Source organism: Pholcus phalangioides, unplaced genomic scaffold (assembly GCF_987345545.1).
Source record: "Pholcus phalangioides strain wild (caught in Gottingen) unplaced genomic scaffold, Ppha-v1.0 ptg000010l_1, whole genome shotgun sequence".
Lineage (NCBI taxonomy): Eukaryota > Metazoa > Arthropoda > Arachnida > Araneae > Pholcidae > Pholcus > Pholcus phalangioides.
In genome coordinates, this window is record NW_028301603.1 from 12,800,921 (window position 1) to 12,809,669 (window position 8,749).

Sequence of the window (8,749 nt, forward strand, 5' to 3'; positions counted from 1 at the left end):
TGTACTGTATATGATGGTTGAATTAAATTCCGTGAAATTTTGAAAACAACAATGTGCAACGTTGCATTGTTGCACAATGTGATACAGTGTGTTATTATAATGTATCACCGAAATTTTTTCCAGTTGCTAAAAATGATGAAAAATATTGCCAGAAAGGGGGGAAAAAAAAACTACAGCAAAAGAAAGTTGAACATGTGAATATGATATAGAGATAATATTTATTTTCATATGCAGGGCCGTCTTAAGAGCATCATGGGCCCCCGGGCCAAATGATTTTTTTGAGGCCCTACCAGACAAATTTTCGAAAATCTCAACCAGACCCTATTTTTGTGAGGTCCCCTTTTCTCTTGAGGTCCCCGGGCCAAATGGTTTTTTTTGAGGCCCTACCAGGCAAATTTTCGATAATGTCAACCAGATCTTATTTTTGTGAGCCCCCCCCTTTTCTCTTGAGGCCCTACCAGGCAAATTTTTGAAAATCTCAACCAGATCTTATTTTTGTGAGGGCCCCCCTTTCTCTTGAGGCCCTACCAGGCAAATTTTTGAAAATCTCAACCAGATAATATTTTTGTGAGGCCCCGGGCCAAATGATTTTTTTTGAGGCCCTACCAGGCAAATTTTCGAAAATCTCAACCAGATCTTATTTTTGTGAGGCCCCCGGGCCGTGCCCGGGTGGGCCAATGCCGTCAGACGGCTCTGTCCATATGTACATATTTCCACTATTTTTTTTAGAGAAGCTTTTGTTGTCAAAATGCCAATTTTATATAAATAAAAGTATCATATTTTACTAATAGAGGGGATTTTTTTCTTCTTTTACTGAAAAAAAAAGAAGAAAGACTTTACTCTCTTAGAAAGAATTTTTACTCTTTTAATGCTGATTATTTTAAAAAGTGGATCTTTATTTATGAAAGTGACTTTTCTTTTTTAAAAAGTCACTATTCCGTCGATGATATATGGCAAGGGCGTAGCGGGGGGGGGGGGATGTCTGGTCCCTCCCCCCCGAAATGTGGGAAAATGACCGAAAAATGGGAAAAAGATGGCCAAATCTATTGTTCTATCACTTTGCCCCCCACGCCCGAACGAAATTTCTGGCTACTGATATACAGTGACTTCATTTTTACTAATATTGGTGACTTTAACTTGAAAAAATTATATAACTTTTTTCATAAAAAAAGCGACGTTTTTGACTTTATGAAAATTTATTCAGGATATTTGAATGCACATTTCGGCATTTTTTGGTACCTATTTTGGCGCTTTTGAAGTAAATATTTTGGCATATTTCAGCATTTTACAAGCACATATTTTGGCATATTTTAGCATTTTCAAGCACATATTTTCAGAACATATTTCATCACTTTATTAAATGTATATAATACGTTCTCTAATTATTATTATTGGTTTTCTGTAGTGTTTTCAGGTCAGAGATGGCGTAACGAGAATCTTACAATGATTTGAAAAAAAAAAAAAAAAACATTTGTCAGAGGTGGGATTCGAACCCACGCCCACATTAGTGGACCAGAATTCTCACAGCTCCGTACAACGGAGAAGGTTACACCTTGAGTCTGGCGCCTTAGACCGCTCGGCCACCCTGACATGTCCAATAAATGACTTATTTAACTTTCTAAAGGCACCATTATTTTTTTTTTATGAATTCGCACAATATAGTAATCTTCCTTGGAAGGGTCGGGCCTTCGTGATGTTCGTTTTTCTCTTCTTACCCACGAAGAAGTAACACGGAAAAAATTACGAAAGCCCCGGAAGAGTATATATGTTTATTTTTTGTGAATGACGCAAGCGTTGCCTGTTCGTTTTTAATAGCGTGACCATACGTCCCATATTTCCTGGGATAGTCCCGGTATTTTCTATTCTTCTGGCTGTCCCGACTTTTTGGCAAAAGTGTCCCGGTTTTTACCGTTTTTTACGCGAGCCTTACTTGAATTTTTATTCTTTATTGAAGTCAAAGAATGAAATTATTTTCCCACTCATAAATTATATTATGATAATTACAATTTTATAAATAAGAATATTAATCTCTCACATTTGTCTTGGTGAACGTTTTATTTCGTGGAATTCATTTAAATCCACTGCAATTTGCAGTAATGCTTCATTTTCCCGCCATTTTGATTTTTACGTAATTTCTATTGGGTAACTTTGTTCACTTTTGGCGTCATATTTGGCGATAATTGGCTATATCCCGTATTTTCAATCCCAATTTCTCGTATTTCTTTCGAGGAAATATGGTCAGCCTAGTGTTGGTGTCCTTGTTCAGAGGTACGATAGGTTTACATCAAGTAGGCTGGCCACTGTAACTGAGAAAAATACGGGACATCGGGCTTCCAAATTCTGTAAAATACGGGACGTCGTCGATTATCGCCAAAAATGATGCCAAAAGTAAGCAAGTTGCAAACTCTCTCTGCTAATATTACAGAAAAGTCGCCAATGGTAGGGAAAGGACGCACTACTGCTACGGATACGTAAATTTCGCAAAATAATAAAAAATCATAAATTTCGCATTTATTCGCAAAAAAAAAATAATTCAGGTCAGAAATTTCGTATTTATTCACAAAAAAATTCAATTTTTCCACAAAAAATTTCAATTTTTCCACAAAAAATAAAAATTAAAAAAAATATATTTAAAAAAATAGCATATCATAGGCCCTTGACTAAAATGATTGTTCTGAGGCCCCTCCGCCTACCTTGTCAGAAATGCTTACTCTCAATAATTTGAACCAGATCTCATTTCCATGAGGCCCCTCTGCACTTGAGGTTTCTGGGCCGTGCTCGGTCGAACCCGTGCACGAAGACGACACTGGTTGGATGCCATGTGTAAGTTCAATTTATTTTTAACTCTTTTCTGCTGCTGTGTCTTCAGCAGAATACCCATGCCGTTCATCGATTCCGTTTTTGTTGTGTATATCGACATGCAGTAGAGTCCCGTTTATCCGGCCTTCCGTATTATCCGACGTCCCCCCCCCCCCCCACCGCAAAAAAAAAATATATCAAGCGCCAACTGTTGAGCTTTTAGAATTTCACATAACGAACGGAGTTAAGCAGAACCTCCTAGAGATAGAAGGCCTCCGCACTCAGCTTGTGACGTCAGTAAGCAGTCCATTTTCCCTCAGAATATTCAGGGAAAAAAATTCCCTGCTCGTGCCAGTATCATCGTTGTGAGGAAAAGAAATGATCGGGCTCAGAATTGGCGATTTCTATGCCCCACATCCAATCACTACGCGGTATTTGTGGGCCAATCAGGAGATTCTACGCCAAAATAAGAAGAAGAAAGGAAATAGGGATGCTGTGTTTCAAAATGTGGCAAACTTGCTAGGTAGTCTGAATGACGTTTATGGCAAACAGTGCAGAGGCCTTCTATCTCCAGGAGGTGATGAGTTAAGGCTCTAGAAACTGCAATTAAATACATTAAACAACAAGAAGAATCTACAGGAATCGACATAATGATGCTGCAAAGATGGCGAGATTTGGCAGCGAAGAAACTTCATTCGTCAGGAAAAGGAGACACGATAAAAAAAAATTTTTTAAATCATCACAAGACTGAACTTTTTCAAGTACTGTGTATATTTAACTTCAAAATATTCTGCAACTGCAAGGTCATTTTCTCACTAAATCTCGTTTTAACGAACGCGTTTCTAATCCCCCCAAATAAGTTTACACGGGAACAATGCTAGGTAACCTGAAATTCCTTTATAACGAAATTTCGTTTTAACGAAGTGATTCCTCCGTTCTCTTGGCGTTCGTTATAAAGTGATTATAAAGGAAACATTAATGACACCTTTGAACCACGAATTCTGCCTAGTTACCACAGGCGCCGGGAAGAATTTTGCTGCCAGTAATAGCCCACTTACTGCAGTGATACTTTTTGATAGCTTAAATCAGCGGTTCTCAACCGGTGCTCCGCGGAGCCCTTGGGGCTCCTCCGCTTGAGGAAAATAAAAAAACAGTAAAATTAAAAAAATATATATATAAATATTTTCAAATAGTAAAAATAAATCAGTAACTTTGATGAATAATTAAGAAATGGGCCTACGGGGCTTCGCCACAGAATTCTTTTGCTAAAAAGGTCTCCGCGAGTCAAAAAAGGTTAAGAACCGCTGGCTTAAATACTCACTGCTCATTTTTCTTGAGTGCAACAAAAAGCATATCTTCGTCTTGGCCACGACAGAATTAAATTCTTTGAATTCTTTAATGAATGCGTCACCCACAAGATTCACTTTATGCGCCCAGCACTGGTAATGCAAAATGTTGTCACCAAGAAGTGTTATTAATAATTTGTAGCACGCAGTCACGTAACGCGCGGAGTCTGATACTAGATCCTTTAAGCCGGGTTTTCCTAGGAGCACGTTTCCTGTGCCGCGCGCAACGTGATTCGCCCAGCGCGACACGCCGTCCACTCACCAATAAGAAAAAGCAGTATTACTGTTTTCCTACAGAGTGCAATACGGCTCACGACAGCGCTTTACGTCGGGCGTGATTGGCCGACTGCTTCTGGAGGAGTCAAATGCTTCGTGCGCCGTGGTTTTGCCGATATTCTCTTCATTCTATACTTTACATAGCCTCCCTGATCTGATGCGGCTCGCTAGGAAAACACAAACGCGTAGCGTGATTATGTAACACGTTTCTGTTGGCGCGAAATAGTCTAATTCGGTTCACGCTGCGCAACAAACCTATTCCTAGGAAAACCCGGCTTTATTTTTTCCGTATTCTTTTAAGGTGCCAATTATAGCTTGGAAACACACGGAAGAATTAACGATGAAATTTAAATTATGTAGACAAGTAGTAAAAATTCAAATTTTTGCAATATTTATTTGTCAAAATTGGCAAATTTCGCATTTATTGCATTTATTTCGTGAATTTCGCATTTATCGCGGTTATTTCGAAAATACGAAATTTACGTATCCCTAACTGCTGCAAATCGCTGTGAATTAAAATGAATTCTATGAATTAAAATGTTTTAAACGTGAGTTTAATGAGATGTGAGTTTTCGGTGCGGCTCGATACAAAATCTGTACCCATGCAGGACTTTTCTTTGTGGCTCCTGCCTATTCCCTTCCCCTTGGGGGGGGGGGGGGTCATGCCCATCAAAATCTGTACCCATGCAGGGTACTGTACCCACTTTTCTTTGTGCCTCCTGCCTTCCCCTTGGGGGGGGGGGAGTCATGCCCCTCCCTCACAATTCCTAGCAAAGAAAAGTTTTTCGCTCTTTCATCTTGGATTTTGCGCCCCTCAAGAGCAGACAGAAAACAATTTCTTTGATTTTTTTTTTTCGGCCAGTGGAACTTTTTTTACCCATTCACCTTGGATTTAGCACCCCTCCTGAGCGGCGCCCTGTGTGGCCGCAGGTGCGCCAAGTCGATTGGTGACGAGCGTGGACAGCGGCTGGTCGTGTGTAGAGCAGCAGTCTGTCGAGGATACGGCATTGGTGTGGTTGTCATGAGCCAGAGGAACATCTGAAGAAAGTTCGCAGAGGGCGGACCCAGCATGCGTACCACTGGCGTCGGTAAGCAGAAAAAGGTCGAGGGTGCGGATGAGCAAGTAGAGTTGCGCATCGGCGAGCGCTCGCTTGATGTCGGTGAAAGCTTTCAGCTGGTCGTCCGTGAGTTCAAGCGAACGTGTTGGCTTGCATTTACCTTTAAGGGGTCATTCAAGTATTACGCCAGTATCGAGTGTGGGGGAAGGGGGTTTCGGATTTGCTGAATTTAATGACAAGGGGGGGGGAGGGGGGGGTTGAAGTTTGCTTACGTCATCAATCACCCTTTTTGAAGATATGAAATATTCTAAGCTGCTGACGAAATTTCACTGACGGGGGGGGGGGTCAGTGTTTTGCTGGCTTTTGCTGACAAGGGGGGAGGGAAGGGGGTCAAAAATGGCTAAAAATCTGCTTACGTAATACTTGAATGGTCTCTAAGGCAAACGTTGGAGCGGATCGATGATTTGAGAACATTTTGTGGGATGAACCTTTTGTAAAATGCGATCAGACCGAGGAAAAGTTTCAGCTGCTTTAACGTTCTTCTGATGACAGTGACTTTGTCGGCGAGTGACTTGAGACCAAGAGCGTTAATGGTATAGCCCAAGAGAGTCAGTTCAGGGACAGATAGGACTAATTTGTTGACATTGAGCACGAGACCATAAACGTTAAGACGTCGGAAACCTTCTTCCAGGTGACGTTTGCGGTCGTCGGGTGAGGCACTGTAGGCACTGCACGACATAGCAAAATGTGCAGGGTAGAACCCGTAGCACCGTGTCCATAAACATCTGGTACGATGATGTGGCACCTCGCATCCCGAAGTTCAAGCGGGCAAATTCATATTTGCCTAAAGGGCACACAATTGCAGTTTTGTGTTGATTAGGTCCGTATATCGGGATTTGAACAATTCGCCCGAGTCATATCCAATTTTGAGAAAAATTGTGCAGCCCGGCTATCTGGTTGTTTACGTCCTGAATGTGCGGTACGGGGTACAGTTGTAGTATCATGTTGCGATTCAGCATACGATAGTCACAGGTGAGACGGAAAGAGTAGTTATAGTAGTTGCTGGGTCGAATGATACCAACATCGAGCCATGTGGCCAACTCGTTTTTGACGAACGTTAATTTTTACTCATGGAGGCCATAATTTTATCCATGGTGGCCCCCATGAGGCTGTTAAGACATCCGTAGGTCCATGCCGGAGAGTCTGAAAGTAGTCAAATTTTTTTCCTGACCATATTTCACTGAAAACTTCACAGCCGAATTTTTTTTCGCAGTTTTCTGTGCCCCCCGCTTAAATGCCTGTCGTGGCTACCCTTTCATTTGATTTCTCTCTTGTGGCCTCCTTAGGGACCCCAAGGGGGTTCCATATGGTCCCCGGATTGAGAACCACTGGGCCAGGTTGTCTTCAGTGAATCGAATGGCTTCTTTGGGTTGATTCGCGTCAACTCTTTAACTGTAACGTGCCGAAGCAAACAGGGGTCAGTATTTCATGATACCTAGTTAACGTCGGATTCATAGGTATGGGTGCCTTTAACCTCTTTACGATCACTGACGTAATATTACGTTCAAACACCAGTGGAATAAATTCAAACAAGTTCTCCGTGTTTCTTTCCTCTTTTTTCATCATCACGAAGCTTTATACTGACCATATCTTTACGGAAGTCGGTCTATCTTTCCCCCTTTATTTCTATACAAGTGTTGTAGATCCCCCCCCCCCCACACACACACATTGATGTATTTTTCTACTATACATATAAGAGTGAAAGGAAACGCGTAGGGTAAGGGTAAAAGAGGCACAATCACCGATTCGTCAAATACAGATAATCCAAATTTCTTGCCAAAACCTTGTACGTGAAGTGACTAAATGCAAAGAATACACGCCAAGCCGAGAGGAGAATTGGGGGGAAAAATGCACCATTTTCCACACCACCCAAGAGGTATGGTGCCAGGCGCGTTACCCCTTTTGTGTACGGCGGGTTCCCACGTAGGCATATTTCCGTCTTCATCCTGCGCAACCCATCGAAGATCTTCTCTCGACGGGCCCCAGAGCAGCAACCGCAAGTTGGTTGGTTGGGTGCCCTGGTAGAGGCCTCGCCCGTACGCCACGTTTCGGTCGAGCCCCGGACCCGGTTAAGGTCGTATGGCTCGGCCCAACGATGGAAAGAAGCCTTTCGACGTGGGCTGCTTCCTCTGCCCCGGCTTCCTTGACAGTCGACCATCTCGCGCGCGAGGGAAATGGCGACCGACCAGCTGCCCACGGGGGCAAACTGGGGGTTGGTCATCCAAACTCGTCGTCTCCGAAGATGGGACGGGCAAAAGCCGTGGAGCGCTCCTCAGAGGCGGATGGATAAGAATGAAGCAATCTGAAAACATCAGGTTTCCAATCACAACAATAGAATTTTTACATTGTTTAAGAAATTCCTTCCAAAAGCTTCAACAATGAAACTTCACAGCTCATTGTTTGATTTCTAAACACAGGAAAAACTCTGAAATAGGCTTCAACATACCTACACCAGGGTTTCCTCAACCTTCGGGTCTTCGCGGGGATTCCATATGGGTCGTAGAAATTCTTTTACAGCCAAAGATTCTTGCCCTACGGGTCACGATTCAAACTTGACTCGCATGGTCTTCCGACATATGTCGTTCAAATCAACTAACATCCCGGGTTTCGTGACTTGTGTATCGTGACCAGGGCCGCAACTAGGGGAAAGAGAAGTGGGTCTCATGGGGCTCAAATTTCACCCTTTAACCTCATCTTCAACATTACAAAGGGGAAACAGAACGCGTGCTTCCCACCCCTCCGGCTGACCAAGCATCTATTTTCGGCCCTGCCTACGGATAGCTTTTTTAAAGACAAATCTGATTAACTCAGTATGGCTGCCATACTATGGCATCAAAGGATTAAAAGTGTCCAGTAGAGTACAAAAATCAGTAATTCTGTGCATTATTGTTCACATTACCGAAATTGAATGTCTACAAACTAACACTATAGAGTAAAGAAATATCATCTTCTGCAATTTGAAGACACATATTCGTGTTAAGCTAAATCACAAGGGCTTCAATTCAACCTTAAGGAGAGTGCGGGCTACTTCATTGATTTGAAAACGTGTCGCGGGCCAGACTCGAGCGATATGTAGATTTGCCGCAGAGATGAGCTGTGCTGTAGATCACTCAGATAATCTATAAATGTGTCGCTTGTTTCATTTTTACAAAATTTGGTTTGAGGTCGGTGGGCCACATCAGAAGACCCCGAGGGCCACAAGTTTCCCGC

At 42.5% G+C, this 8,749-nt stretch overlaps 1 non-coding gene across 1 annotated transcript; it reads right to left on the bottom strand.

The window, feature by feature from the left end:
• Nucleotides 1-1,472: 1,472 nt before the first annotated feature.
• On the bottom strand, nt 1,473-1,590 carry TRNAL-CAA (transfer RNA leucine (anticodon CAA)). The gene is made up of 2 exons: nt 1,553-1,590; nt 1,473-1,518 (listed from the first exon to the last, which is right to left on the bottom strand). It is a non-coding gene; the product is annotated as a tRNA-Leu (tRNA).
• Nucleotides 1,591-8,749: the final 7,159 nt, after the last annotated feature.